The 27,862-nt window shown below is 36.7% G+C and overlaps 1 long non-coding RNA gene and 1 pseudogene across 1 annotated transcript; both read right to left on the bottom strand.

Moving 5' to 3' along the window:
* Positions 1 to 4,403: 4,403 nt before the first annotated feature.
* Positions 4,404 to 14,563, bottom strand: LOC121029166 (uncharacterized). The gene is made up of 3 exons (XR_005789624.1): positions 14,534 to 14,563; positions 10,245 to 10,246; positions 4,404 to 4,529 (listed from the first exon to the last, which is right to left on the bottom strand). It is a non-coding gene; the product is annotated as an uncharacterized LOC121029166 (long non-coding RNA).
* Positions 14,564 to 26,299: 11,736 nt separating this feature from the next.
* LOC121030069 (pyruvate dehydrogenase (acetyl-transferring) kinase isozyme 2, mitochondrial-like) lies at positions 26,300 to 26,745 on the bottom strand (annotated as a pseudogene).
* Positions 26,746 to 27,862: the final 1,117 nt, after the last annotated feature.

Here is a 27,862-nt window from a genome sequence, read left to right as displayed (position 1 = left end):
TGTTTGAGCCCCACGTTGGGCTCTGTGCTGACAGCTCAGAGCCTGAAGCCTGCTTCAGATTCTGTATCTCCCTCTCTCTCTGTCCTCCCCTGCTCAGACTCTGTCTCTCTCTCTCTCTCAAAAAAAAAATAAGATAAAATAAACATTAAAAAAAAATTAGGAAAAAAAAAGGAAAGAAACCTGGGTATCATTTTTGTCTTCATCCTTTCTTGTCTTACTGGGAATTCTTATCCCATTTTCAATTTATTCTCTCATTACAGACAGGGTGATTTTTACAAAACACAAATAAGATTGTGCTTTTTTTCTTACATGAAATGTTACTATGGTCTCCATTTGCTCTTAAGAACACATCTTTAACATGTCTGAGCAGAACTGATATCATCTGATATGTACCCACTGTCATAGTTTCACCTTTCAATGTGCTTCCTTTCCCTCAATGTACTTTAACTCCATGGTTTTTCCCTAACACTGCTATGTTTCTGCTCCAACCAGGGTCTTTACTAAAGGGTCCTTCTGCCTTGAAGGAGCTATCTACTCCCCCCCTCTACACCTAGGGGTCTCTTCAATTTATTTTAGATTTTAGGTATACTCTTTCCTTGGGTAGTTTCTATGAACTTCTTTACTAGGGACAGTCTTCTATTACACAATAACTTTTATAGGCTATATAACTAATCCTTCTGCCACTCCATGGTAAGTTCTGTCAAGGCAATGTTTGACTCATACATTTTATCCAGGAGTACTTGTTGTATACTGATTACTCAATAAATATGTGCTCAATAAATTAATAGAGATAATACCACCTATTATTATATATATAACCCAATTATTTGCTTCATTTTTCTTTCAAGAGACATTTATAATGTACATCTTTGAAGTCAGTATATTTTATTCATTTATTACCAGGAATTTTATTTTGTGTTGTCATATGGAACTATTCACATTGTACTTTCAAATGAGATGGGTTTTTGAATCCCAACAATGTTTTAATTGAATTTCTTGGGAGATATTTTTTAAGAATATAATCAGAAATAAGCCCACAATTTTATGGTCAATTAATCTTCGACAAAAAAGACAAAAATATGCAACAGGACAAAGACTATCTCTTCAATAAATGGTATAGGGAAAACTGGACAGCCACATGTAAAAAAATGAAACTGGACCACTTTTTCACACCATACACAAAGATAAACTCAAAATTGATTAAAGACCTAAATGTGAGAATGGAGACCATAAGAATCCTAGAAGAGAAGATAGCCAATAATTTGTCTGGCATTGGCTGTAGCAATATTTTTCTAGATATGTCTCCTGAGGCAAGGGAAATTAAGGCAAAAATAAACTACTGGAACTACATCAAAATAAAAAGCTTATGCACAGCACAGTAAACAATCAAAAAAATAAAAATAAAAGACAATTTACTGAATGAAAGAAGATATTTCCAAATAATATATTCGATAAAGGGCTAGAATCCAAAATGTATAAAGAACTTACAAAACTCAACACTGAAAAAATACAACAAACAAAAAAAAGCCAATTAAAAATTGAACAGAAGAGGAGCACTTGGGTGTCTCAGTCAGTTAAGCATCCAACTCAGTTTCGGCTCAGGTCGTGATCTATGCTGAGCACGGAGCCTGCTTAAGATATTTTCTCTCTCCCTCTCCCTCTCCCATTCCTTCTCCCTCTCCGCCTCCCTCTCCCTTTGTCCCTCTCTCCACTCATTCACTCTCTCTAAAAAATAAAAAAATAATAATTAAAAAAATTAAAAAATGAGAAAACACAAATAGACATATCTTCAACATACAGGACAACAGACACATGAAAAATGCTCAGTATCACTCATCATCAAGGAAATGAAAATCAAAATCACAATGGGACACCACCTCATACCTGTCAGAATGGCTAAAATAAAAAACACAAGAAACAGCAAGTGTTGGCAAGGATGTGGAGAAAAAGAAACCCTCGTGCATTGTTGGTAGGAATGCAAACTGCTACAGCCACTGTGGAAAACAATGTGGAGGTTCCTCAAAAAATTAAAAAAAAATAGAATTACCATATGATCCAGTAATTTCACCACTGGGTATTTACCCAAAGAATATGAAAACGTTAATTTGAAAAGATATATGCACTCCAGTTTAATGCAGCATTATTTACAATAGCCAAGACAAGAAACAGCCCAAGTGTCCATCAACAGATGAATGACTAAAGAAGATGTGGCATATATATACATTTGAATATTATTTAGCCACAAAAAACAATAAAATATTGCCATTTGTAACAACGTGGATGGATCCAGAAGGCAAATGCTAAGCAAAATCAGTCAGAGAAAGATGAATACCATAAGATTTGCCTCACAGGTGCAATTTAAGAAACAAAACAAATGAACAAAGAAAAAGGAGACAAACCAAAAAACAGACTCTTAACTATAGAGAACAAACTGATGGCTACCAGAGGGAAGTGGGGATGGGTGAAATAGGTAATGGGGATTAAGATAAACATGATGAACACTGAATAATGTATAGAATTGTTGAATCACTGTATTGCACACCTGAAACTAACATAACACAATATGTTAACTATACTGGAAATTTAAAAATATATAATCACTTCTATAAATACTAATGATAATTTTTATTTTTCTTTCAAATATCTGTTTCTTTTTTTAGTTTTTCTTGATTATTGTCTAAAACTTTCAGGAAAAAAGATATGTAATGATAAGAGCAATTGTGGCATCCTTACAGACAGCTTTAAAAATATTTTGGAGTTAAAAAAAGAGAAAGAGTAATAAGCTACACTAGTAAGTAGTAGAAAGAATAGAACTGTTAAGTTCCTACTTTACACTTACCTTGTCAAAAATATTACCCCTGCTTGGTATGTTGTCATTCTACTTCCAAGACAATATTATATTTTTTCTCTTTGGAGTCTTATATTCCTATGACAAGCTTTCCATACTTTTATGTGAGTATTAATATGTAGTTTGAGTTACTGTTGCTTATCATATGTCACCAAAAGTTCCAAAAAAGCCCAGTGGACTCCAAACAAGGCTGCTCAGATTTAAATCCTTGCTTCATTTCTTACTAAGTTTTGTGACCTAAGAAAGTCATCTGATTTCACTCTGACTCATTTCCTCATCTGTAAAATAGAATGAGAAGAAGATGAGTTAGTATACATAAAACATTAAAAGATCTTGAAGATTTACAGTGCTGTTATTAAGGACTCTACAATTATACAATCACAAACACGGAATTATAGAATGTTGAATAGAAAATGATGTGATACAAGAAAATAATTTTTATTATTTAAAACTGAAAACATATATATAAAATGTATTTAACTCATATTCAATTAGTGCTTCAATATATTTTAAAGGATTATAAACTAAAAATGCATATCAAAAGCATTTATTTTAGTGAAATCTCTATGTTATCAAAGGCCAGTTGTAGGTCAAGAAACAATCTGAAGTGTTCTGATTTACTTGTAGAAGCTCAAGGACAGGAAGAAGACTTAAATTAATCAAGTGAAAATTTTGAGAATGAGTTTGAAAGATGTGTCTCTTTAATTTCAATAAAAGATTAGCACTGAGAGAAAAGACGAAAAAATCAAGAGGTATGATTTGAGAGGTGCCATCCTAGAAGTATCTCATCCTCAGGGACAATTTATAAATATGTGGAATATCCTCAAATCCAATCAAGATGGTTAGAGTATATTTAAAGGGAAAAAGCAGTCATCAAACTTAGAAAAAGTTATAACTTAATCACTGTGTGTTATCCCTCATGAAACTTCTGATTAGAATTCAGTCCAATGCACATTTATATCAGGCTGGGATGCCAAGAATGATGAACATCAGTGTTCCAGTCCCTCAAAAAGCAATGGCATAATCCTCATAGTGAAAGTATTAAAGTGCCTGCTGGCTTAAATCTAAGTCTCCCATGTGTTTATCATTGAGAATCAGTCCATGAGTCTGACTGATTAAAATAAATATATAATTGATCTAAAAATTGGAGGAACCAAGTAAAATCTCTTATGTTATGATAGATATTTAAGGTTAACCTAAGATAAATAATTGGGGTTGTAAATTATTGTATCAAGGTTAAATTTGTTTATGAGGATACACTTTTATTTTATTTTTTAAGTTTATTTATTTTGAAAGATTAAAGAGAGAGTGAGACAGGAGAAGAGAGAGAGGGAGAGAGAGAATCCCAAGCAGATTCCTCAGTGTCAGCACACAGACCAATGCAGGGCTCCAAAGCAGGAACCATGAGATCATGATCTGAGCCAGGGTTGGATGTTTAACCTACTGAGCCACCCAGGAGCCCTGAGGATATGCTTTTATTTATTTATTTGTTTATTTATTTATTTATTTATTTTAATGTTTATTTTTGAGAGACAGAGACATGGCACGACTTGGGGAGGGGCAGAGAGAGGGGAAGACACAGAATCTGAAGAGGCTCCAGGCTCTGAGCTGTAAGCAGAGAACCTGTCTCGGGGCTTGACCTCAAGAGCTGTGAGATCATGACCTGAGCCGAAGTCGGCCGCTCAGCCAACTGAGCCACCCAGGTGCCCCAGGATATGCTTTTAAAATCAGGTTTACATAGGGGCTCCTGGGTGGCTCAGTTGGTTGAGCGTCTGACTTTGGCTCAGGTCATGATTCTCACAGTCTGTGGGTTCAAGCCCCATGTCAGGCTCTGTGCTGATAGCTCAGAGCCTAAAGCCTGCTTTGGATTCTGTGTCTCCCTTTCTCTCTGCCCCTCCCCTGCTCATGCTCTGTCTCAAAAATAAAAACATTTAAAAAAATAAAAAATAAATACAATCAGGTTTACATAAGTCATATGCTATATTGAAATGTGTCTTGCTATTGCTAATATCAACAAGCAGTTTTCCAACAAGGGAGCATTCTCTTGTAAGAGTCTCAGAAGTCAATTTCTGAGAATTGGGGGCTTTAAAAATATTAAGGGTTTGGATGAGTTATGGTATGATGGGGAAAGATGGGATTCAGTAGGCACAAAGTGAGAGGCTAAAGCTTGAAGGTCCCTGGGTGGAGGAAAACACATTTTAAAACATTTCTTCTGGGAACATCTGACCTTGAGCACACTCCCTCAGGAATAAAATTCCACTTAAGAATGTAACAGACACCACCTACTCCCTCAGGTTTCCCCTAGGAATTTGACAAACAAAAGACACGACTGAAAATAAGTAGACCATAAAACACATGACCCACAAGGAACAGTGACCATTCACAGACCACCCCTCATACAATGGAAATGAGCCAACCAAAATGGAATGACTAAGCATTTAGAGTTACCTAGACAAGGGTAGAACCTGAGAAGGAACAAGGGCCCCTGATCAAAACCCTACAAAACACAGTCCCTTGCCTGTAGTCACAGGTATTCATTTTTGAATATCCCCTCTTTGTAAAGAGAGCTTTCATACTGTTCTTACTCTCTAATCTTCTACTCTAATAAACTTCTGCCTGCTGCTCATTTTAATCTGTGTCCATTCTTCAGAGTGGTGAGACAACACATTCTGGGTATTGAGGTAAAAACTCCTGCAACAATGGGCAGCATAAAAGATGTTATCTATGAGATGTCATGTGAGCAGCAGAGTTTCGAAAAAGGAGTGGGATTAGAAATTGTAAAAATATACATAATGCTGTCTTCCCCACTCTCCTATAAAAAGACATTATTGACAAATGTGATGTGATTCATGATAGAAAAAGGTTGTTAGTTAAAAGACATCTAAAGTCATAAAGGACATTTTAAATCCTGAGAAATGATAGATAGGGAAAACAGTTGACATTTTGGAAGGTTTGAACAACACAACTTATGAACTGTTCTAATACATATATAAGTAACACTGCTCAACAAGTTGAGTATACACATTTGTTTGCCTTCTTAAAATGTTTAAACACCATATATATATATATATATATATATATATATATATATGTATTTAAGGTGTACAGCATGGTGTTTTGAGATACACACACATAATGAAATGATTACTACAGTCAAGCTAATTAACCATCTCCCCACACAGTTATGTTTTCTTCCCCAGGAGACTAGGGTGTGCCAAGTCCTTTCAGTTCCCTGAGACAGGCAAGATGGATGCCAGCCTCTCCAGAAGCAGCTGGAAAAGTTGAGGTGCTAGATATGTGGTCCAGTTGCTTCTCTCCTCATGGAGAACCTGGGAGCTGGAGTTTATCTTACACTCACTCTGCATTGAGCTGGGGAAAGGAGCTATGGCAGATGCCTGCACTCTTTTTCAGACCACATGCAACTCACTCAGGGAAAGATCAGATAAGATAGGCAGAGAGGGAAATGATAGGACCTGAGGTCCCTGGGTGGGGAAAAACACAAAATTTGGAACAATGCTGAGTGTCTGACTACAGCAAATTCCCTCTGGCACAAGGTTTCTCTTGAGAATGTAACAGACACCACCTACTCCCCCTGAGGGTCCCCTCAGGAAATTGACAAAGGCCCTAATTAAATAGAAGTAGGAGACCTTACTAGGAATGATAAGACCATAGGCAACCCTTCACACAATGGAATATAGCCAATTAGGAATGGACCACCCAGCACCTAGGGCTATCAAGCCAATAATGGTGGGGGGGGGGAGGGGGTGACCGGAACCTTATAAAAACAAGGACCCTTGCCTATAGTCTAGGATATTCACCTTATAATGTCCGCCCTCTGAAGAGAGCTTTCATACAATTCTTCCCAATATTATACTCTAAACGTTTGTCTGCTGTTCATTTTGTGTCCACTTTATTCTTCAAAGCCAGGAGACAAGGAACCCGAGTTTTGAGGTAAAGGATCCTTCAACACCACTTCGCACCGCGGTTGTGCTCTCCTGTCACTCCCGGGGGACAAGTGAATGGCAGGCCCCAGGAGCTCTCAGAGACAGGTGCCTTAACGGAAGGCTTGGTTCCATCTCTGGAGTAAGGGGGCAGGAGGGGTGCTGCAGGAAGTGCTCACCCACCATTTCCAATTCCCTGGAGACCAGTGATTACCTGCCAGAGACAAGCCAGGTGGGAGCCAGACCTCTGGGGGAGGCAGCTGGAAAAGGTGGGGTACTGGATGTGCAGTCTAACTCCTTGTAGGGAGAGGCCAGGAGATGGGTGTTATTGCAGGGGCGTGATAGGACCGGAGTCACAGTAGGCCTCCAGAGGCATTTGAAAGCGCGCTTCGTTTACCGGAGACCAGAGGGACTAGCACAGGCCCGGACGCAGGACTTCCTAGACACAGGGAGAAGCCCAGCCTTTCGGACAGCTGCGGAAAAGTGAGGTCACTGGAAGCGTAGTCCAATTCCTTCCAGGTAGAAGCTAAAGGGTTTGTTTGTTATCCCTGGAAGAACCAGTGGAGGACTGAGGTGGGAGTCACCGGAAGTGCCCACACGCCCCACCTACCTCGCGTGTCCGCGACTCCCACCACTCACCACAGAAAACGAGCTGTGGGTGGCGAGGTCGTGGAGTCTCACCAACCAGTCACTGGCCAAGCTTCCAGAGGACACTGTGTGCCGCCAAAGGTAGGAGAGTTGGAAACCAGACCCTCCGGCAGCAGTCGGAGGAGTCGGGACTTGAGACGTGCAGTCTAGCCCCTTCCAGGGGGAAGCTGGGAGCTGGGCTTTACGGCAGGCTCGCTCGCTGTGCGCAGAGCCCTGCGGACTAGCAGCCCTACGTGGTCTTGCAAGGGTTTAAAGGGGTATCTATGCTGTCTGTGGTCCCAGGGGTCTAGTGAATGTCAGCTCCCAGAAATACGAGTTAGGGGTCCGTTCCTCAGGTGGTAACAGGTGCATTGGATGCGTGGTGTCAACTTTTCACTGCTCAGGAAAAAGCTGGGAGTTGGGGACGCTTTCTAGATGGTATGGTGCTGTGCCAGGGATGGGGTTTAAGATGCCAGTGTGTCTCAGCTTTTCCTACCTGTTTCACTGTGGGTATTTTCTCAGTCACTGAGTGTGTAGGAGATTCTCAGCTATTCCTGGATTTTTTTCATAGATTGGTCCTACACATGTAGCCGTTTATTCCTTGCATCCGTACTTGGGAGGAGAGAGAGTCTGGAGCGTTCCATTTCACCATCTTATTAATGTTACTCCCCTCCCCCTCATTCCTTTCAAAGATACATACAATATTTACAAATATTTGTTTCCAGGTTGTAAAGAAAGTGTTATTAAATTATAAAATATCAACTCCGCATGGAGGAACATTTGTGATTACAGCATAATGTTAGTAATTCGCTACTAAACAGGTATTCTCATCTATAGATCTGGAATATAAAAATGGGTTTACGAAGAGTGAATGGGTAAAATACTCTATTAACTGCTACCAGCTGATCATGATTGAACAGCACCATGATGTGTGAAGTTTAATGAAGCTAAATAAGAACTTGAAGGGACTTGGAGGGAACTTTTAAATTTGTTTTAGAAAATAGGAAATATTAAACATTAATAAGCATTTTCCTCAACATGCTGGAAACATATCAACCCAAAGGAAATATAGAAAAGAAAGTGGTAAAAGTTTTTAAAAATTTAAAAATTAAAAAGGGAAATCAGATTAATCAACTATGCATACAGATGATCAATAAAACAAGACGCTGTTTTTGAAAACTAATAAAGTATCTTAGTATAAGAAAATATAAATGATGGGCTCCTGGGTGGCTCAGTCCATTAAGCATCCAACTTCAGCTAGAGTCTTGAGCTCACAGTTCTTGAGTTCAAGATCCGCATTGGGCTCTCTGCTGTCAGTGCAGAGCCTGCTTCAGATCCTCTGTCTCCCTCCCTCTCTCTCAAAAATAAACATTAAAAAAAGAAAATATAAATGAGTTCTTATCTATTTATAATTAAATGTAAAAGCAATGTAGGAACAAAAAGCTACTTCATAAGCTTGAGTTATTTTAAAATTTGAAATCTTAAAATTCAAAATATTAAAAGAAGTTTTATTATTTTTTTTATGTTTACTTATTTTGAGAAGGAAGGAGGGGCAGAGAGAGGAAGAGATTGGATCCCAAACAGGCTCCATGCTGTCCACGCAGTGCTAGACTTGGGGCTCTGTCTCACCAACTGTGAGATCATGACCTGAGCTGAAATCAAGAGTTGGACACTTAACCGACTAAGCCACCCAGGTGCCCCTAAAAGAGAAGTTTTAAATACTGGTAGAAAAACATTGTATTGGGGCTCCTAGGTGGCTCATTCGGTTGGACGTCCGACTTCAGCTCAGGTCATGATCTCGCGGTCCGTGAGTTCAAGCCCCGCATCGGGCTCTGGGCTGACAGCTCAGAGCCTGGAACCTGTTTAGTATACTGTGTCTCCCTCTCTCTCTGACCCTCCCCTGCTCATGCTGTGTCTCTCTCTGTCTCAAAAATAAATTTAAAAAAATGTAAAAAAAAAAAAAAAAAGAGAAACATTGTATTTAGCATATATGAAACAGGCAAAGATGATCCTTAGACAAAGATAATATAATCTTTAGAAAAATTAATTAAGGGCATAAACTGAATGTTCACAAAAAGGAAATAAAGTTAAAATGAAAAATAAACATAGAATCACCATATGATCCAACAATCTCACTTCTGGGTATCTATCTGAAGGAAATGAAATCTGTATCTCAAAGAGATATCTGCACTTCCATGTTCATTGCCAGCATTATTCACAATAGCCAACATATGGAAATGACATAACTGTCTATTGAGGAATGAATAGATGAAGAAAATGTGATATATAGATGTATATTTGTGATGATATGGCTGAACCTAGAGGGCATTATGCTAACTGAAATTAGCCAGCCAGAGAAAGATCATACTGTATGATCTCATTTATGTGTGGTATCTAAAAAAATTGAACTCCTAGAAACAGAATGGTGGGTGTCAGGGAGTGGGAGGTGGGGGAAACGGGGAGATGTTTGTTAAAAGGAAAAAAAACTTTTCAGTTATCATGAGTAAGTTTTGGGGATCTAATGTACAGAATAATACTTTATTGTATACTTATATTTGCTGAAAGTATAAATCTGAAGTGTTCTCATCACACACATAACAACAATGGTAACTGATGTGATGATGTGGTAATTAACTTGATTGTAGTAATCATTCCACAGTGTACATGTATATCAAATCATAATATTATGTAACTTAAATCTATACAAGTTTGTCATTTATACTTCAATAAAGCTGGGGGAAAAAAGCCCTTCAGGTGATTCTGATATACACACAAGTTTGAGAAGCACTGCCATGGAGATTTTAGTTGACATTTATTTAAAATTATACTTCTTGTACTTTGAAATTTTTATTAACTACTTCATGATTTACAAATAAAAGTACTATTCAGAAGCTAAGAAATATTTGTTTAAATCAAAGAAAATAAATTCAATATATAAAATAATTTTTTTATTCACAACTAAGCAAAGTGTATATGATGATAGAAATAAATGGTGATGATGATGGTAACTGTACTTTGAGCATTCTTATACACTTGGGGCAGAAGTTTAAATTGAAACAAACATTATTAAAATCAACTTAGCAAAATATATCAAGGATTATAAAAACATTTAATAAGATTTGTACCAGTAATTCTCTTCCTTATAATCTATTAAAAAAAAGCAACAATAAAACACACACACACACACACACAAACACACACACACAGGCTCGTGACTTATCTAGAACAGAGTTTAATAAGGCGTTGCTTATGATAATAACAAAATAGAAGTAGTCTAGGTATCCCCAAGTGAGAACTAAAGAAATTATGGTACAGGGATATTATAGTGGACATTTGTGAGAGACTACCCATCATTCATTATTTCTTTGTCCCTTTCTCAGAGGACTGGATTTTTCCCCATTTGATAACATCTATATGGTTTTTGTGGTGTGGGCCCTGATTGACTTCATTTAAAAAATATATATATATAAATGGACAGAAATTAGTGAGGTGAGAGGCAGCAGATGGACGTAAGCCAGTCAGTTCCCATTATTCTTCCTGGATATAGTGATTGGTTCAAGGTAAATATGTCAGGTATTATGTTCAGCTGTATACAACTGAGAACCCAAATAATAGCAGTTAGCTAAATATCAGTTTATTTGTATCGTGCAACAAGCCCAGAGCCAGGCAAGCTGGGACAGGATCAGTGGCTGCATTATCCATTACAATAGTTTCTTCTTTCTCTTCTCAGACATCCTTACCAGACAGCCTGTTTCATACATGTCTCTTTGTAGCCCCAAAATGGCAGCTCCACAACCAGTACCATACCCACATTGCATTCAGAAAGAAGAGAAAAGGGCAAAGGCAAAATACTCTTTCCAGTGAGTGTTTTACACTTAAAGAACTTACTTTGGAACCGTCCAACAACTACTATGTGCAACTCAGGTTATATGCTTAGGAAGTCTGGAGAATGTGTTTTTACTTATTTGAGGTACTGTTAGTAAACAAGAGAAGACTAGGTAAGGTAGGCAATTGGTGATTTCTGGACAAAGGTTGGTATACAAAATGAGTTGGTCCTGACAAAGAGATATCCTTGACTTTTTGCATGGTTTAAGGCGCAATGTTTGCATTTAAGACTTTAAATGTCTTTTTTGTATGAATCAAGCAATATTTGATTAGTATCTATCCTCAGTGCCCCATCATATTCTTAATTGTTTATACTGATAGATAATAAAATTGAATATTACAAAAATAATTTGCATTCTTAGAGAAATAAGCTTTATAAAATTGTCTCTTAAATGACAGCCAATTAAAATTACATTTCATTCCATAAAAAAATGTTTTCCTTCTATATATGAATACAGTTTATTTTAGGAAGTTAAATATGCCTGGAGTATATCTATCTTATCACTCTTTCTCTTAGGGTAATGCTTAGGGATGGAAAGGATAAGAAAGCTGTAACAGGAGATTTAATTTGAGCCCAGACCCCATGTTTGCTAATTAGGGGCTCCTAAGCAACTATCTGAAAATCAATTACTCCATCTGTAAAATGGAAGTAACTAGAGTATACTCAGAGGATTCTTATGGGGATTAAAGGAGAAAATATTCGAGAAGCATTTTAAAAACCATCCAGTTCTGCACACATGTTTTTAAACATTGCACTTTTATCCTTTTTTATTTTCTCTTTTATTCACTTATAAAGCACAATGTTGACTTACTCAGCTTAATTAATGTAATATCATATAACCTCAGTTTCATACAAAGCTCTACCATAATGAAATTTTATTTCACTTACACTTTAGAAACACTTTGGTGCCATTTCCTGGGCAGAAACAAGGGGGAAAGCTAGCCCTAGGCATGGGTCTAACAGGCTGGACTCTCACCAAGCATATGGGCAGGCAGTGCTTCAGTGGAGAGATCAAAGCACAGTGGATGGCCTTTCTCTGGATGACTTCCCCAGATGCTTAAGGTTCTTGAAACAGCTGTTTCAATCCAGGCACAGCAGGTCTCTCACTCTACCCTCTGCAAATTGTGGATTCTTTGCAATGTCCCCAATGGATTTTTTTCCCTTACAAATTGGCCTATAGATTAGGCATGACAATTAGCACTAGTCTATAGACTTAGAAAAAGGAAGAAATTAGTCTGGAACTAAAAGAAAACATGTTGTGCACTAGTAAAACATATGATATAAATTAAGTCAGAAAATTATAAATGATGGAGCTAGAAGGGACCTTTGAGACTCCATAGCTCATTGTCCTCATTTTACAGATGAGGAATCTGATGGTATTGTATTTTGTTAGGCTGCTCATGGTCACCATCTCTAAAATCGTTAAATTTGTCAGTGGGAGGAGGGAAGCAAAGACAATTTTGCAGATTCATTTTGTATATGGTTATATTTTGAATCTAAGCATAAAACAGGCTTAATATTTATTCAAAACACAGCAGTCATTTAAACCTTTATAAACTATAAGGATACTACCAAGTTTTAAAATATATATTTATTTTTAAAAAATTTTTAACTCAGTTTTTTTTTTAAATTTTTTAAATGTTTATTTATTTTTGAGACAGAGACAGAGCATAAATGGGGTAGGGTCAGAGAGAGAGGGAGACACAGAATCTGAAGCAGGCTCCAGACTCCTAGCTGTCAGCACAGAGCCCGACGTGGGGCTTGAACCCACGGACCGTGAAATCATGACCTGAGCCGAAGTCGGACGCCTAACCGACTGAGCCACCCAGGCGCCCCAACTCAAACAGTTTTTTATTAGTATTTTAACTGCAGACAGTTGCTTGCTCTCTGGCCAAATATTTTTAATGCAAATCTAGTATATCAAAGCAAAAAGCACTCTATTAAAATATTTATTTATTCATTCATTTGCATTCATTCATTTATGTAATAATCATCCAGTGAATATTTACAAAATGTCAATTACTGTTTTAGTATTGTACTAGGCATTGGAAATATAGAAACAAAGAAGTGGCTCTGGATCTCTAAAGGAGAGAGTATAGTATAATTGTTAAGAGAAGCAGCTCTGATCTACCTTTTCTAAGTTTGAATTTTTTCTTCTTTACCATCTAGCTAAGTGACATTCAGCAAGTTACTTAACCTCTGTGACTTCGTTTCCTCATCTGTAAATGTTCATAATAATGCTACCTGCTTCACAGGGATTTTTATGAGGATTAAATGATGTAATTCATGCATAGTTTTAGCACACTCCCTGGCAATTACTAATCACTGCATAAATGTTCATTACACATGGCATTAGAAAACTCCTTATCTAGTGAGACATACAAAAAATTATACCACTACTCACAATATGATTAAATACAATCTGAGAAAGATAAGCATGTTCATTTGTCCCTGAAAAATATATCCCTGTTCCTGTCATACTAACAAGATGCAGCACCAAATCCATGGTTGGAGGATAAGGCCACTGTTTCCTGAGAAGTTAATCCTTGAGTTGCTTTTTACAGATTTGTTTTGTTTTCCTTTCGTTTTTGTTTTTCCATATACTTGATAGTGATTTAGGAGAAACATAATATGAGGAATGAATATTCCAGGTAGAGGAATGCATTTAGATTTTAGAATGATTGCTTTGGCAATGATATGGAAGGTGACTTGAACTTATCCTGAAGACAGGTGTTATGAAGATAGGTGATTGGTGTACTGCAGCTGAGAAATTATGTATGCAAGAGCATAAGAGAGAAGACATATTTGAGAAACATTTGGAAGATGGAATTAGCAGGGCGCCTGAGTGGCTCAGTCGGTTAAGCATCCAACTTTGGCTCAGGTCATGATCTCACAGTTCATGAGTTCAAGCCCTGCATCAGGTCTGTGCTGACAGCTCAGAGCCTGGAGCCTGCTTCGGATTCTGTGTCTCCTCTCTCTAACTCTCCCCTGCTCGCTCGCTCTCTCTCTCTCTCAAAAATAAACATTAATTTAAAAAAAAATTTTTTTTAACGTTTATTTATTTTTGAGACAGAGAGAGACAGAGCATGAACGGGGGAGGGTCAGAGAGAGAGAGGGAGACACAGAATCTGAAACAGGCCCCAGGCTCTGAGCAGTCAGCACAGAGCCCGATGCGGGGCTCAAACTCACATACCGCGAGATCATGACCTGAGCCGAAGTCGGACGCTTAACTGACTGAGCCACCCAGGTGCCCCAATTTTTTTTTTTTAAATAAGAAAAAAAAAGAAGATGGAATTAGCAAGACTTGGTTGCTGATTCTATGTGGAAAGTGGGGGAGAGGAAGGAATTGTGTAAACCTTTTGCAGTTCTTTAAAAAAGAACTTTTTTTAAAAAAGTGGCTATGGAGTGAAGTCATTTACTGCAATAAGGAAGATGAGTCTTGATGAAATGATGATGACATGGGTCTGCCTGTGCTGTACATGAGCAAAACTTTCTAAATGACTTATAATTCACGAGGGAAAAAGATACCAAAGCTGGATACAAAGATAAAGATACCTTCACTATAAAGTGGCTAAAAGTCATGTGCATGGATAGCATTATTCATTTAGAAAAGAAAAGAATGCTTTGGTCAAGCCTAAGATTAAAAGCTTGGGCTGGGAGAAATCAGTAAAGCTGTCAAGTACTTTTGAAACGAGTTAAGGTAAAGGAAAGACATACACTGAGGTACCTAACATTTAATAAACATACACTATAACGTGAGCCATTTATGTGATAAAATATTTAATTCTCAAAAGAGCCTGTGAAACAGTCATCACTATTATAATAATGAGAAAGCTGAAACTCTGCTTACACAATATTTTCAAAACCCCACAGCTCAGGGGCACCTGGGTGGCTTAGTATATTGAGCGTCTACTCTTGATTTAATCTCAAGTCATGGTTTCACAGTTCATTAGATAGAGCCCCATGTCAGGCTCTCTCTTCCCCTCTCTTTGTCCTTCCCATGTTTGTGCTTATGCACACATGCTGTCTTTCTCCCAAAATATATAAATAAACTTTAAAAAAATCACACATCTCCTATATGGCCTCTTTTATGAGGTAACACACAAGCCAAATTGACATAAAAGCTTTCATGTTTCAGTACTTCATTTCATGACCAAAAAAGCACGAAGAAACAAAACAAAGATCAGGCCAAAAAAGGAGAAAATTCCATGAACACAGATATAGAGAATCTCTAAATAGAATATTTTTGAAGAAGTTGCAAGTGAAAAAAGTAAGACTTTATTTAGGTTGGTATTATTGTTACTGTTTTGAAGAAGAGAGAAATTTAAACACACACACAGATATAGCATCCATATTTTCTTAATGATGCAATTTTGGAATAACTTTACATTGACTGAATGATTGCGGCATAAATTTGTATGTGTGTTGTGAGTTGAAAAAAATATAAAATAACCAGAATTTATTTCAGCAGCATTTCATTTCAGGAATATCCTCTATTTGATGGGAAGATGTTCTCTAATTATCCAGATTAGAGTGAAAGCTAGAACTTGGGAGTGGATGGGAGAGCTGACTCTAGCAGTGACTGTATTTCAAAGCCTAGAGGTTCTTGGTTTTGGGTAATACGAGAATGGGAAGAGGAAGAGGAAGAGAAGCAAAACCCGCAGAGAAAGCGGATGTCAAGAAGATTGTGTAGTACATTATATAAATCCTCCAAGGGAGCATCTCTGTATTCTGTGCAAGTCCATAGAGCACCAAATATCTTGACTTGAGTGGATTTCTTTTATTGATTGTTAAATGGACCAAATTAACCCTAGGAATTCAGATGTTAACTTACTGCATGTTCTTTGTGAGAAGTCTCTCTGTTTGCCATCTTTTTGGCTTATTTTAATTTTTCCCTTTGGCTCTTTCAATAGTTTAAATATGTTGAACCTAGTTATAGATTGCAGTTTATTTAGCCTGCCAAGGATTCTTTGGGATTTTTTTTTTAATATGGGTATGATGTCTTTTGTTCATATTGGAAAATTCTCAGCCATTATCTCTTTTTTTTAATTAGTTAATTAATTTATATTTTAGTGTTTGTTTATTTTTGAGACAGAGAGAGACAGAGCATGCACAGGGAAGGGGCAGACACACACACACACACACACACACACACACACACAGAATCCAAAGCAGGCTCCAGGCTCTGAGCTGTCAGCACAGAGCCCAACTCGGGCCCTAAACTCATGAACCCATGAGGTCAAGACCTGAGCTGAAGTTGTATGCTTAACCACCCAGGTGCCCCTCAGCCATTATCTCTTAAATACTTTCTCTACCTAATTTTCTCTTTCCTACTGACTTCTATTAAATGTTTGATCTTTTGATTGTATTATTTTATCTTACCCTCTTTTTCAGAATTTATCTCTGCTTTATTCTGAATAGATTCTTCTGATCTTCTAGTTTACTACTGCTCTATTCAGCTCTTCTGTTTAATGTATTCATTGAATTTATCTTAATGGTATTTTTCATTTCTGTGAGTTTTATTTTGTTTGTAAATCTATATCATTTTAAAAGGATTTTTTTTTTTAATGTCAAACATATATAGTCTGTTGGAATGGTGATCTGCCATGGTCCCTTAAAATTATTGCTAGGTATTCCAAAAAATGAAATCTCTGGATGCTTTTTATTTGGGTCATTTCTTGGGGTTGTATTTGCAGTGAGCAGCCATGAGGGATGAGGGAACATCTTTCTCGGGACAAAAATCAGACATCCTTTGGTTTATTACAAAAGTGGTAAACCCAGTTAGCTCTCCATTAACAGAACCTACTCTGTGGGCAGGTATCCACCATCGGCACCGTGCCACCATCCTGGAACTTACAGGACGTGGGGAAGCAGTGTGAACATCAGGCTGACTACATTCTAGGTACTTCTTTGCCCTAAATAATAAAATACTTTGCCTCCGACCGAGTAATCTAGTGTCTTCTTCCACTATCTACAGTATGGTAAATAGGCTAGCTTTTTATGTTGTATATGTATGTCCATTATCCACTGAAACAAACAATACATAATACACACCTGACTAATCATGAAACAAAGTGTGTGCTACCTATGTATTTTGTATTCCGCTTAAAAGTGTTTGAGGGAAATACTGTCTTGGACAAATAAATAACAAAGTTATGTAATTAAATATAATTTAATTATTTTATTTAAAATCATTCTGTCTCTATTTATATCAGTTATTTCCCAGAACTGTGGAACTGTTCTGCAAAGTTCAAATATTTTGCAGTGAATTTTTTTTCTACTTTTGTCTGAAAATTTAGTTCGTCTTAAAGCTTGTGTAAGATAGAGTTAACTGCAATGAAATGATTATAAGTACTTTAGGTAGACAGGTTAGATTAAAATATTTTAGTGTCTCATAGAAAAGATTAGTAAATGAAAGCTGTACTTACATGTGCAAACTTTCTAGAGAACGTGGTTTATTTGGTAGTAAAGTAAGTTGAATCAGATTACCTATCAGATACAGCCATTTTTAAGGAGCCCAATGAAGAGTATTTTAATACAAATTTATTAAAAATACACATTTCTATAATGTATGGGCCCTGCTAATGAGTAAATTGGGTGAAATGAAAAAACCTAAAGAAAGCCCTAGTTGTAATTTTTTACAATTTTAAAATATGATTTTAATATCAATTTTATAATTAACTCTAAGAAAAAATTAATCAGATGCATAGAATTTGGATGACAATTGTTTTTAGTCAGTTATGCTCACTTTGTTTTTTATAGGAGCTTGTCAACTTCAATTTTCTCATTGTAAATTCCTTTGTATTAAGTGTAGGTCTTAGCAGACAAATATTAAATGATATTTCTGAAAGAAAATAGTTCTGTTTTCATGGGTAGTCAGGAATAAGCAGCTTCACATTACAACTTGACATAGGTGTATGTGCCTTTAAAATGAATGTACCAAAGTGGTTTGCACTGAATTTTTTTTATCCTTTGATGCTTTACCTGATGCTTTACAAGGTGTAAAAGCCTCAAAGCTTTGGTTTGAATGGTGCCAAACATAAAATAGAAAGCACTAAGTTTGATCTGAAACCCACAAAATCAAAAGTTTGCCTAGCCAAAAATCCAACATATTACTGTCTGTGGATTGCAATGGGAGCTAAAGTATTGCTTTTATTCCTTTCATCCAACATTCTGAAGGACATTTGAGGACTTGATTTATGGCTTTGAGGAAGTGAGTCTGGCTGTTAACAAGCAAAGAATTTAAATGTCCAGTTGCCTATATTCCTTCAAAGGCATACCATTGATACCTCATGTACTTTCATTAAGTGGTATGTCTAGATTATATGACCAAAGGAGGAGAATTCTTCCAATCTAGGTTTTTATTGATGTGAATTTAGCAGAATTTCTTTATGATCTATCATTCATGTATCCCATAAGCTTTGTTATCTAAAGTGTGAGTTGAAGTTATAATTCATATAACTCCAAAATTGTGATCAAGCATTTAAAATGCCATACTTGAGGGGTGCCTGGGTGGCTCAGTCAGTTGAGTGTCCGACTTTGGCTCAGGTCATGATCTTACAGGTCGTGAGTTTGAGCCCTGCATTGGGCTCTGTGCTGACAGCTCAGAGCCTGGAGCCTGCTCTGAATTCTGTGTCTCCTTCTCTCTCTGCCCCTCTCCCACTCATGCTCTGTCTCTCTCTGTCTCTCAAAAATGAATAAACATTAAAAAAAAAAGAATAAAGTGCCATACTTGAGATGGAGATAATGTATAAATAGATATGTGAAGTCTTTCTTATAAGAGACCAAATTATTTTGAAAATGTGGGATGGAAGATAGGATTTATTATATAAGCCAGGTAGCTCAGAAATAATTTCACAGTTGAGTCCGTGACAGTGAGCCTATATTTTGACTTACTAAACTCACATGCCAACAACATATGTTAATTGTTGAAAAACAGTTTTGTAAATATCTCTTGGAAATATCTCTAGTAATGCCTTGCCAGTCTGACTAAGATATTAAAAACATTCTCTAGTACCCATTGACACTTCTTTTCTATTTCCTTCATCCTTTTTTTTTCCTACCTTCAAACAGTTTAGATTGATTTCTTCTCTCCCGAAGTTAAAAAAAAAAAAAAAAATAGAAAACGGAATAGAGCTGGCAAAAAGCAAAGACTGTCCTGGGGGAAGAAGGATACAAGATAGAGTTGGAACTAAGGACCCAGACTGTAGCTTTATAAGATTCCATCAGAAATCAGTCTGAATCACATAGGTGCATCCATGTGGTACCAGATATGCCAGTGCCCTAAGTTAATAGTGTGAGTATAATTGGGTGAGGGATATATATTCAAATTGCCAGAAGTTGAATCTCAGTACATAGCTAAGCGCCTGTGTCTGATACTTTGAATAGCAATTTTTCAAACTTCCCCCACAACTGCAGTGAATATAAGGAAGTCTTTTACTTTTCTCTATTTTGCAACAAAATATTTGCATCGAATTGCTTGCAATGTGAATTAATGCTAAGTATTCAATATGAAAAGCGGTGTGACATTCATTTTTAAATTTCATGCTTCGTGTCACTTCACCTCTCTCCTTACTAAATTACATTCGGTCACACTTTAACCACACAGGATGATTCAGCAGTGTTGTATGTGGAAGAGGGGCAGGTAGGTGGAAAGGTGCAGAAGTGTAGTGCAAAAAAAAATTAAAATTTTGTTTACAATTATCCAGGAAGAAAACATATATTGCTATGGTCCACAGGCCAAAATATTTTGAAAGATAATGAGACTGAGTTTTGCAGTCCTGTATATATTTATATTTACACTGAAAGTTAATTCATTCATTTTAACTCATTCACAAGTAGTCATTATATATTACTTTTGTTGTAATCATTTGAGATTTATATATTAAAAGTTTAGAAATTTTTACATTATCATTACTTTGTACAATGCAAAAAATGCATAATGTTATAATTTGAAAGATCCTAAGGGGATAAGGGAGATAGATCTGGAAGATCTTAAAGAAGAAAGTGGAAGTTAAGTGGATTAGTAGCTTATATTGAAGCCTTAAAAAACATTGATTCAATAAGTAATTACTCAGTACCTGCTATGAATAAGACGCTCCTTAACACCCTGAAATGTGAATATTGTGATCTTCCTTTTACAAATAAGAAAACTGAGGCTTAGAGAGAAGCCTTTGTTTTAAGGCTACACTAGTAGTAAATTAAAATCTGGGATTTTTGTCCTGACATACCTGTCTTGGGGGCTCATGCTGTTTCCTATATATCCCATACTTTTCCTGCTATAACTTTTGCTCTAATTTAAGAAGCTTAAAGCTTAATATAAAAGGCAGAAATATAAAGATCTAAGTATAATAAAATTCAGATGAAATAAGAACTAAAAAAAATATGATACACTTGCCGACTAGCGAAAATGATTAAAAATATTAATGAGGTCAGATAAGATTTGCTGGAGGAATAAAATTCTTATTAACCAAAGTTCTTTAACAAAAACCAGTAGATACACAATTACATATAGTATACACACAATTGTGTTTTAAGTATAGACACATAAATAACCATTGACTACATAGAAAGTCTGTTTACGGTAGTTATTAGGAGCACAATCCTTAGGCTACCTCTGCTTTGACTCAAAATCCAACTTTTGCTACTTCCCTACTGCATGGTATTACAAAGCCTGTTCCCTCATCTATAACATAGTCTTTATAGTACCTACTTTATTGTGTTTTAATGAGACTTAAATGTGATAATCCATGTAAAGCTAGCACAGTGCCTTGAAAATAAAGAATCCCATAAAAGTTACACACTGACCACTTGTGATAGGCACATGGTATGGAGTTTACAAGCAGAGATTGGGAGAAGAAATGAAAAAATATATTCTGCCTGAGGGAATACTGTTGTAAGTGCAAGGAGTTCTGAATGAAGCAGTCTGCTTGGAGATAATGGTTGGTATGGCCTAAATGCTAAATGCAAGGTCATGGGATGAAGCAGAAGATGATACTAACATTCAGATAAGCTTTTTGTTGGAGGATGCATATCTTTCTTTTGTGAATAGCTTTATTATTTTTCTTATAAAATTTTAGTATACACTTAATACCAATCTCCAATAAGACACTAATCAGAGCACAGGCTAGGTATTTTATACCAGGAGTTATGGAGCTGACCAAGAAGGAGCTCTGGGCTAGAGAATCCGAAGGAGGCAAGTTAAATCTCTTTGGAATAGCAGTGATGGTTTCCTTGGAAGATATCAAGAAAAAAAAAAAACTCTCAAGAATGAACAAAAGGGCGGAGTGGACACTAAATCTGGACATGTTGATTAAAATTACTTCTTTATAAGTAATAGAAATCCACTGTAAGTAATTCAAGCCAGAAGGGAATCAATGGAAAGCATTTAGCAGGTCTCACAAAAATAATACAGTCTAGAAAACCCAGCTGAGTAAAGATCAATAGTCATGGACACCCAAGATCTGGGTTAAAAAACACAGGAACAACTAATTTCCAGTTTTATCCCAGCACAATGCTGACTTAGCTTTCTATGTTTAAGGATGGATTCCAGGGAAAAAGAACAATTGATCTGTGTAGACTGGGTCATTTTCAACACCACAAAGAAGCGTAGCACCTAGGTTAATATTTCAGCCTTCAACCTGATTGTGGTCAAAGAACGTCTTGTAGTTCCCCCAAAGGAAATTGGCCTTTATTGCCAAAAGAAAAGAAAACAAATGTTAGGCAGCCCTTCCTCCCACTCCCAACACACACACACACACACACACACACACACACTCTAAACTGCCTTTTGATACACAGATTCAAGAGTTTGAAATCAAGTACGTAAGGAGCCAGAGTGAAGAGTATGGAAATGTGAGGGAGAGTTCTAAAGACTGAAGTGAGGCATTGTAGGCAGCTCAATTTTGTGAATGGTTATTGTTTTTCCTTAAAGGAATAGTGGAGTGGAAAGCCATGTTCCTGACTTGGTGAGTTCACGATCAATAGAGGTTTCACTTCAGTTATTTTTGTATCTGAGAACTTAGACCTGTATGTATGTTGTAGCGCTTAAAACTTACAAGGGTAAAAGGGTGAATTAGCAAAATGATAGCTCTTTTATGTTTTCTTTTTCCTTCATTTTATATCAAGTCCCTAAGGTAGATTCCTTGAAATGAAAATTTATAAACATTTAAGAACTCTGGAGAAGATCAGTAACTATTCCCGAATAAAATTTTATAAAGGGCTGACTTCTGATTTCCGATTCCTTACTTGGAAGTCACCACTCTACTCCAACAAGTAAGAAACTGAACACATAAAGCAACAAATTATAGATTCATAAGAGAAGGGAGGACACAGGGCACACCAATGTCCCCAGTAGTGGAGAGTCACAGAAAAGAATACACAGTGAGAGCACAGCAAAAAAGACTTGTGAGTAGAAATAGCTGATAATTAGTACAGGAAGAGAGAAACCTGAACTGTGACTGATGAATTACAGGAGGCTCAGTGTGGACAATTCTGAGAGTTAAAAACTCTACAGGGACTCACTCAATCACTCTACCCCCACAACCTGTGTGTTTTACCTCCAGAGACTCAACTGGTTTCCCACAATACGTATTGGAGGAAAATCTCCTTCAGCTTCTGGCAGGGGGAGGGGAAAAGTAACTATGTTGATACATATATCTGAATGCTTTGTTTTTCTTAACAAGGCCTGCCCTCAAGGGAAACTAGTTAATCAAAACCTAACCTGCTGGGGAATTATCAGTCTAACTGAATAAGAGGAAAGAAAAATGCCAACTTCAGCCTACTCTAGCCATCCTATCTAGCCTAAGGGGAGGAAAAACAAAAGCAAACAAACAAACAAAAAAAGGTTAAGGTGAAGAAAGACTTGAGTTCACAGTCCAGAGGCACAGGCCTCATTAAAAGACTGGAGACCATATGTTTTCACTCTTATGTGGATCCTGAGAAAGTTAACAGAAGACCATGGGGGAGGGGAAGGAAAAAAAGAAAAAAAAAAAAAGTTATAGAGGGACGGAGCCAAACCATAAGAGACTCTTAAAAACTGAGAATAAGCTGAGGGTTGATGGGGGGGTGGGAGGGAGGGGCAAGTGGGTGATGGGCATTGAGGAAGGCACCTGTTGGGATGAGCACTGGGTGTTGTGTGGAAACCAATTTGACAATAAATTTCATATTAAAAAAAAATAAAGGACTGGAGACCTAATCATAGGACTGTAGAAAACTCCCCTCACCCCACACCTCTCTATCTAAAAGTCTAGTTATAACAATTATTTACAGTAGTTCTTTACATAATGTCTGGCTATCAAGAAAAAAATATAAGGCATATCAAAAGGCAAAACAACACAATTTGAAGAGATAGAGCAGGCGTCAGGATCAGGCATGGCAGGGATGTTAGGGTTCTCAGACCAGGAATTTAAAACAACCACGATTCATATTTTAAGGGCTCTAATGGATAAAGTAGACAGCATGCAAGAACAGACAGGCAAGGAAGCAGAGAGATGGAAATCCTAGGAGAGAATAAAAGAGAAAAGATTTTGGTAATCAAAAACACTATAACAGAAGTGAAGAATGGTTCTGATGGGTTTATTAATAGACTGCATGGCTGAGGAAAGAATCTCTGAACTAGAGGATATAGTAATAGAATCCTGAAAAAATTGAACAGCTAAAAGACTGTTATCTATAAGAAACCCACTATTAATATAAAGAAACCTCTTGATTAATAGTAAATGGATGTCATGAAAAGACATGAAAGAACCTTAAATGCATATTACTTAGTGAAAAAAGCCAATCTGAAAAGCCTGCATACTGTACAATTCCAACTTTATGACATTCTGGAAGAGACAAAGTTACGAGAATAAAAAGATCAGTAGTTTCTTAAGGGTTGGGAGAGACAGATGAATAGGTGGAACATAGAGCAGTCTTATGGCAGTGAATATACTGTTTCAAGTTATTTCTGAATAAAATAGTAATCAAATTACTGTATCATCAGCAGCATGGACTAACTCTAACCTCAAAACAAACACAGATGATGGGTATTATAAACAAAAACACCAACCCAGTGTAATCCAACATAAAACACATTCTTCTCTCATTGTGAAGTTTGTATGTATGTTTTTAATCTAAAAATAACCACGCTGTTTGAGCCTGTTCTGATAACACTGGATATAGAAACAGCAGTAACCAAAATCCTCTCACTTTGAGCGTATGGTGAGTTCCAGGAGATTTAGCCAACAAACCTATAAAGAAAATTGTGGTGAAAACTTTTTTCTATAGTGGCCTATAATCAAAGAACTTTGAGAGAAGATAGCTTTAAAAACATTCATGGAAACTAAATCTTATTTAGTGTCTAATGCTAGTCACAACCACCATACCTGCATATAAAGACTAAAACCATGATTTCATTAATTTCTTTCCTCACTGCAACCCTTTTAAATAAGCATTGTTATCTTTATCATACAGATTTTTTAAAAAAGCTGCATTGAAGCTAAAGAATGTTCACAAGTTCATGAATCATTATGTGGTGGTAGAACTATGGTTTTACTCCATATCTTGTGGCCTTTTTACTTATAGCAATACAAAAAGAACATTAATCTATAAACGTTCCAGAAGACTCTGTATACCAGATCTCTTAGCAAAAGTCTTATTTATTCTAATTCTGTCGTCTTAGATAAACAGTGAAAAGGTGAAAATAAAAGTCATGTAAGGCTAATAGACAATCGAAGATTGATATGGTTTTTTCTTTGTCTTTGAAGGCCTTAGTTAAGGGTATCTGGAGAAAATCAAAGGAAGTATTTAGATACTATCTGATTCAGTGGCAGCAGTGATAAACTTTACTGGCCAACACTAACATATCAATAATAATCTGTGCCATTTATTCAACCTGAACCATTACCTAAGTATTGTAAGACAAGTGTTGGTTGAAATATTATTCCACAAATTCTCCAGAAAAAAAACAAAATGATGCCCTTACAAACGAAGTGCTATGAGACCTGTATAGCTCAAATTAGTGAATTCTAAAGACATTGAATTACTTAAGCATTTTCTCTACCAAATATTTTTTGTATATAGCTTTTATTAAAGTTAATCTAAATTGTTTTTATTTGGTTAACTTGAGAAAGCACTGCAAAAAAAAAAATTCTAACAAAAACCAAAGTTGAATCTCAGGCATGTGAGACAAGATGCAGCTGTGGTCTGGGGAAAAATTAATTAGACAAAGGCTTAAAGGTCTTGGGTTTGAATTTCCACTCATCCATTTATCAGCTGATATTCATGGATAAGTTATTTGGCCTTTTTGAACTTTATGTCCCTCTATGAAGATGTAGATGATAAAATATCCCTTAAATAAAGCCTTTCGAAATTTGCAACCCAATAAGATTTTTGTACATATGGGTATATTCTTAGGGGTTTTATAATTCTTAAAATTTTACACAACTATCATAAGGGTATCAGGACACCTCCTAACAGTTTGAAAATTACCAAATTAGACTATTTCAAAATAATTATAAGAAATTGACTCTAAAGGACTATATAGTTCAGTGAACAAATTGATTCTTAAATGTGGGTCTGAACTCAGAACATGAGAATAAAATACTATCTTTCAAATAATATATTCAAATAATCAGGTGTGCTGAAGCCATGCATTTTCTGCTTCATTTTCCTATTTCTGTTTGTGTCTGTTCTGTCTTGCAAAACAATAGGGTGGCTCCATGAGAAAGAAGTTGTTTTTAATAAACAAATAAACAAGAGATTTTGGGTTAAACAAGGCAAAACTATGTCTTAAGTTGAGGACCACAGTATGTTAAAATGTTATGTGACTATCAAAACAACAGAATAGCCTTTTTCTCCATAGTTTTATTTTTTACAGGGCTTTTCATTGTTAACATGGTGGGCTTTGTATTAGTTGTTTGGAGGAAGAACCTATTATTATTTCTTGCAGCTAGAACCCATGCGGTGTAATTTGCACACTATCTAAAGCAGTATATAGAGTTGTCTTTTGACACCCTGTCATGAAGAAACACCTATAGCTAATGCATGCTCTAAAGGGAGGTCTGTGAAAACAAGTTGTAAATATTCCATGGTGAGCACCACCTGGTCACAGCGGTTCCGGATGATCAGGGCATCAGTGACCTGGTGCAGGTACGATTGTCCTTGGGGTCCTTGTCCAGGAACTCCATGATGTCCAGGAGACTGGACATACCAGCTGTGGACCAGCTTCACCAAGGGTGTGCTCAGCACTCTGTCAGGAAGCAGGTTGATCTCTTCATGATGGCCAGGCACAGGGGCTTCCCCTGCCTGAGGAAGGTGAATGGTTTTCTCACAGGCATTGCTGGACCCAAAGTCCAGAAACTGCTTCATCGACAGGGGACAGGGAGAACTTGCTGAAGTGTTCCATGTACTTGGGGGCTCCTGCCAGGGACAGCATTCTTCAGCAGCACTGGGACCCAGCGCATGGCAGTGGTGGCCGAGTTGGCATGGCTTGGGATCTGGCTCCAGTACCCGCCCCACCCCGGGCAGCGCTTGCCTTTAAATTTTAATTTTCTATAAATAATATATTTGGTGCCCAGAATATGTCAAATATAGTTCTAGGTATTGAGTATACACATATCAGTTAATCACTCTGGTACTTTTAAAGCTTAAGAAGCGATACGTGTTAAGAGTAGGAACAGGCACAAAGCAGTACCTAGGGTAGTGATGATCCATGTCAGAGGGGAGGAGATTCAGGGATTCTAGAGTCAGTGGAATCCTACTTGGTCAAACAGTGAGCCCTATTCCAGGAAAATTGCAAGGGCTTAACTTTGTTTTGAGGTTGAGTTGCTATCGATTATTGAGCATTTTAGTTCCTTGAGTCTCTTTGATAATGATCAGAAAGAGTTACCTAAATTGCTTTGATTCACAGGTAATTAAATGACTCTCTACCTCACTGTGTGCTATGAAAGAAGATTACACAATTTATCTTGTCTAATAAGGCAGAGAAATAGTAGTGATATGCTATTATGGTGTTTTATTTTTTTAGCACATAAATTAGTGCTAGAAATAAACTTGAAAGAAAAATATTTGAATGTGTAATATCTACTTTTAGAGCAGTTTTGTTGAATGTCAATTCATCATGTTTTTCCCTACATTTACTCTATGGGTACTGGTTATGTGACTAGTCATGGATATATTCATTGTTTATAGCAAATGAAATGGTTGGTTTGAACTACTATTTTTCTCTGGAGAAATAATATAGCTAAGGATTTTAGCCATTTCAGAAATCAGTAAGTTTTGCCTTAGTAATGCTGTGTTCTTCAACACTGAGAAAGTGAAAGTTTGACAGCCTTTGTATCAAACTAATTGAAAGGCCCTCTGCTTTAATAAAGTTATTTTGCCATTGTCCTTCAAAAACTGTGCTTTATAAGCTGTTCATTATATTTCAGTAAAAATACATTTTAGATGGATACAGATTCTGGTGTCCAAACTCTAATAATTAAAAAAGTATGTATTCTACATATGGAAATTTTTTGAATATTTCTTTCACAGTTACTAGCACAAACTTACTAATGGAAGAATCTTCCTACAGTTGTAGTT

Source organism: Herpailurus yagouaroundi, unplaced genomic scaffold (genome assembly GCF_014898765.1).
Source record: "Herpailurus yagouaroundi ecotype Mexico unplaced genomic scaffold, PumYag 139, whole genome shotgun sequence".
NCBI lineage: Eukaryota > Metazoa > Chordata > Mammalia > Carnivora > Felidae > Herpailurus > Herpailurus yagouaroundi.
Note: the sequence above shows the minus strand (reverse complement) of the source record. Positions and strands in the feature narration are given on the sequence as shown.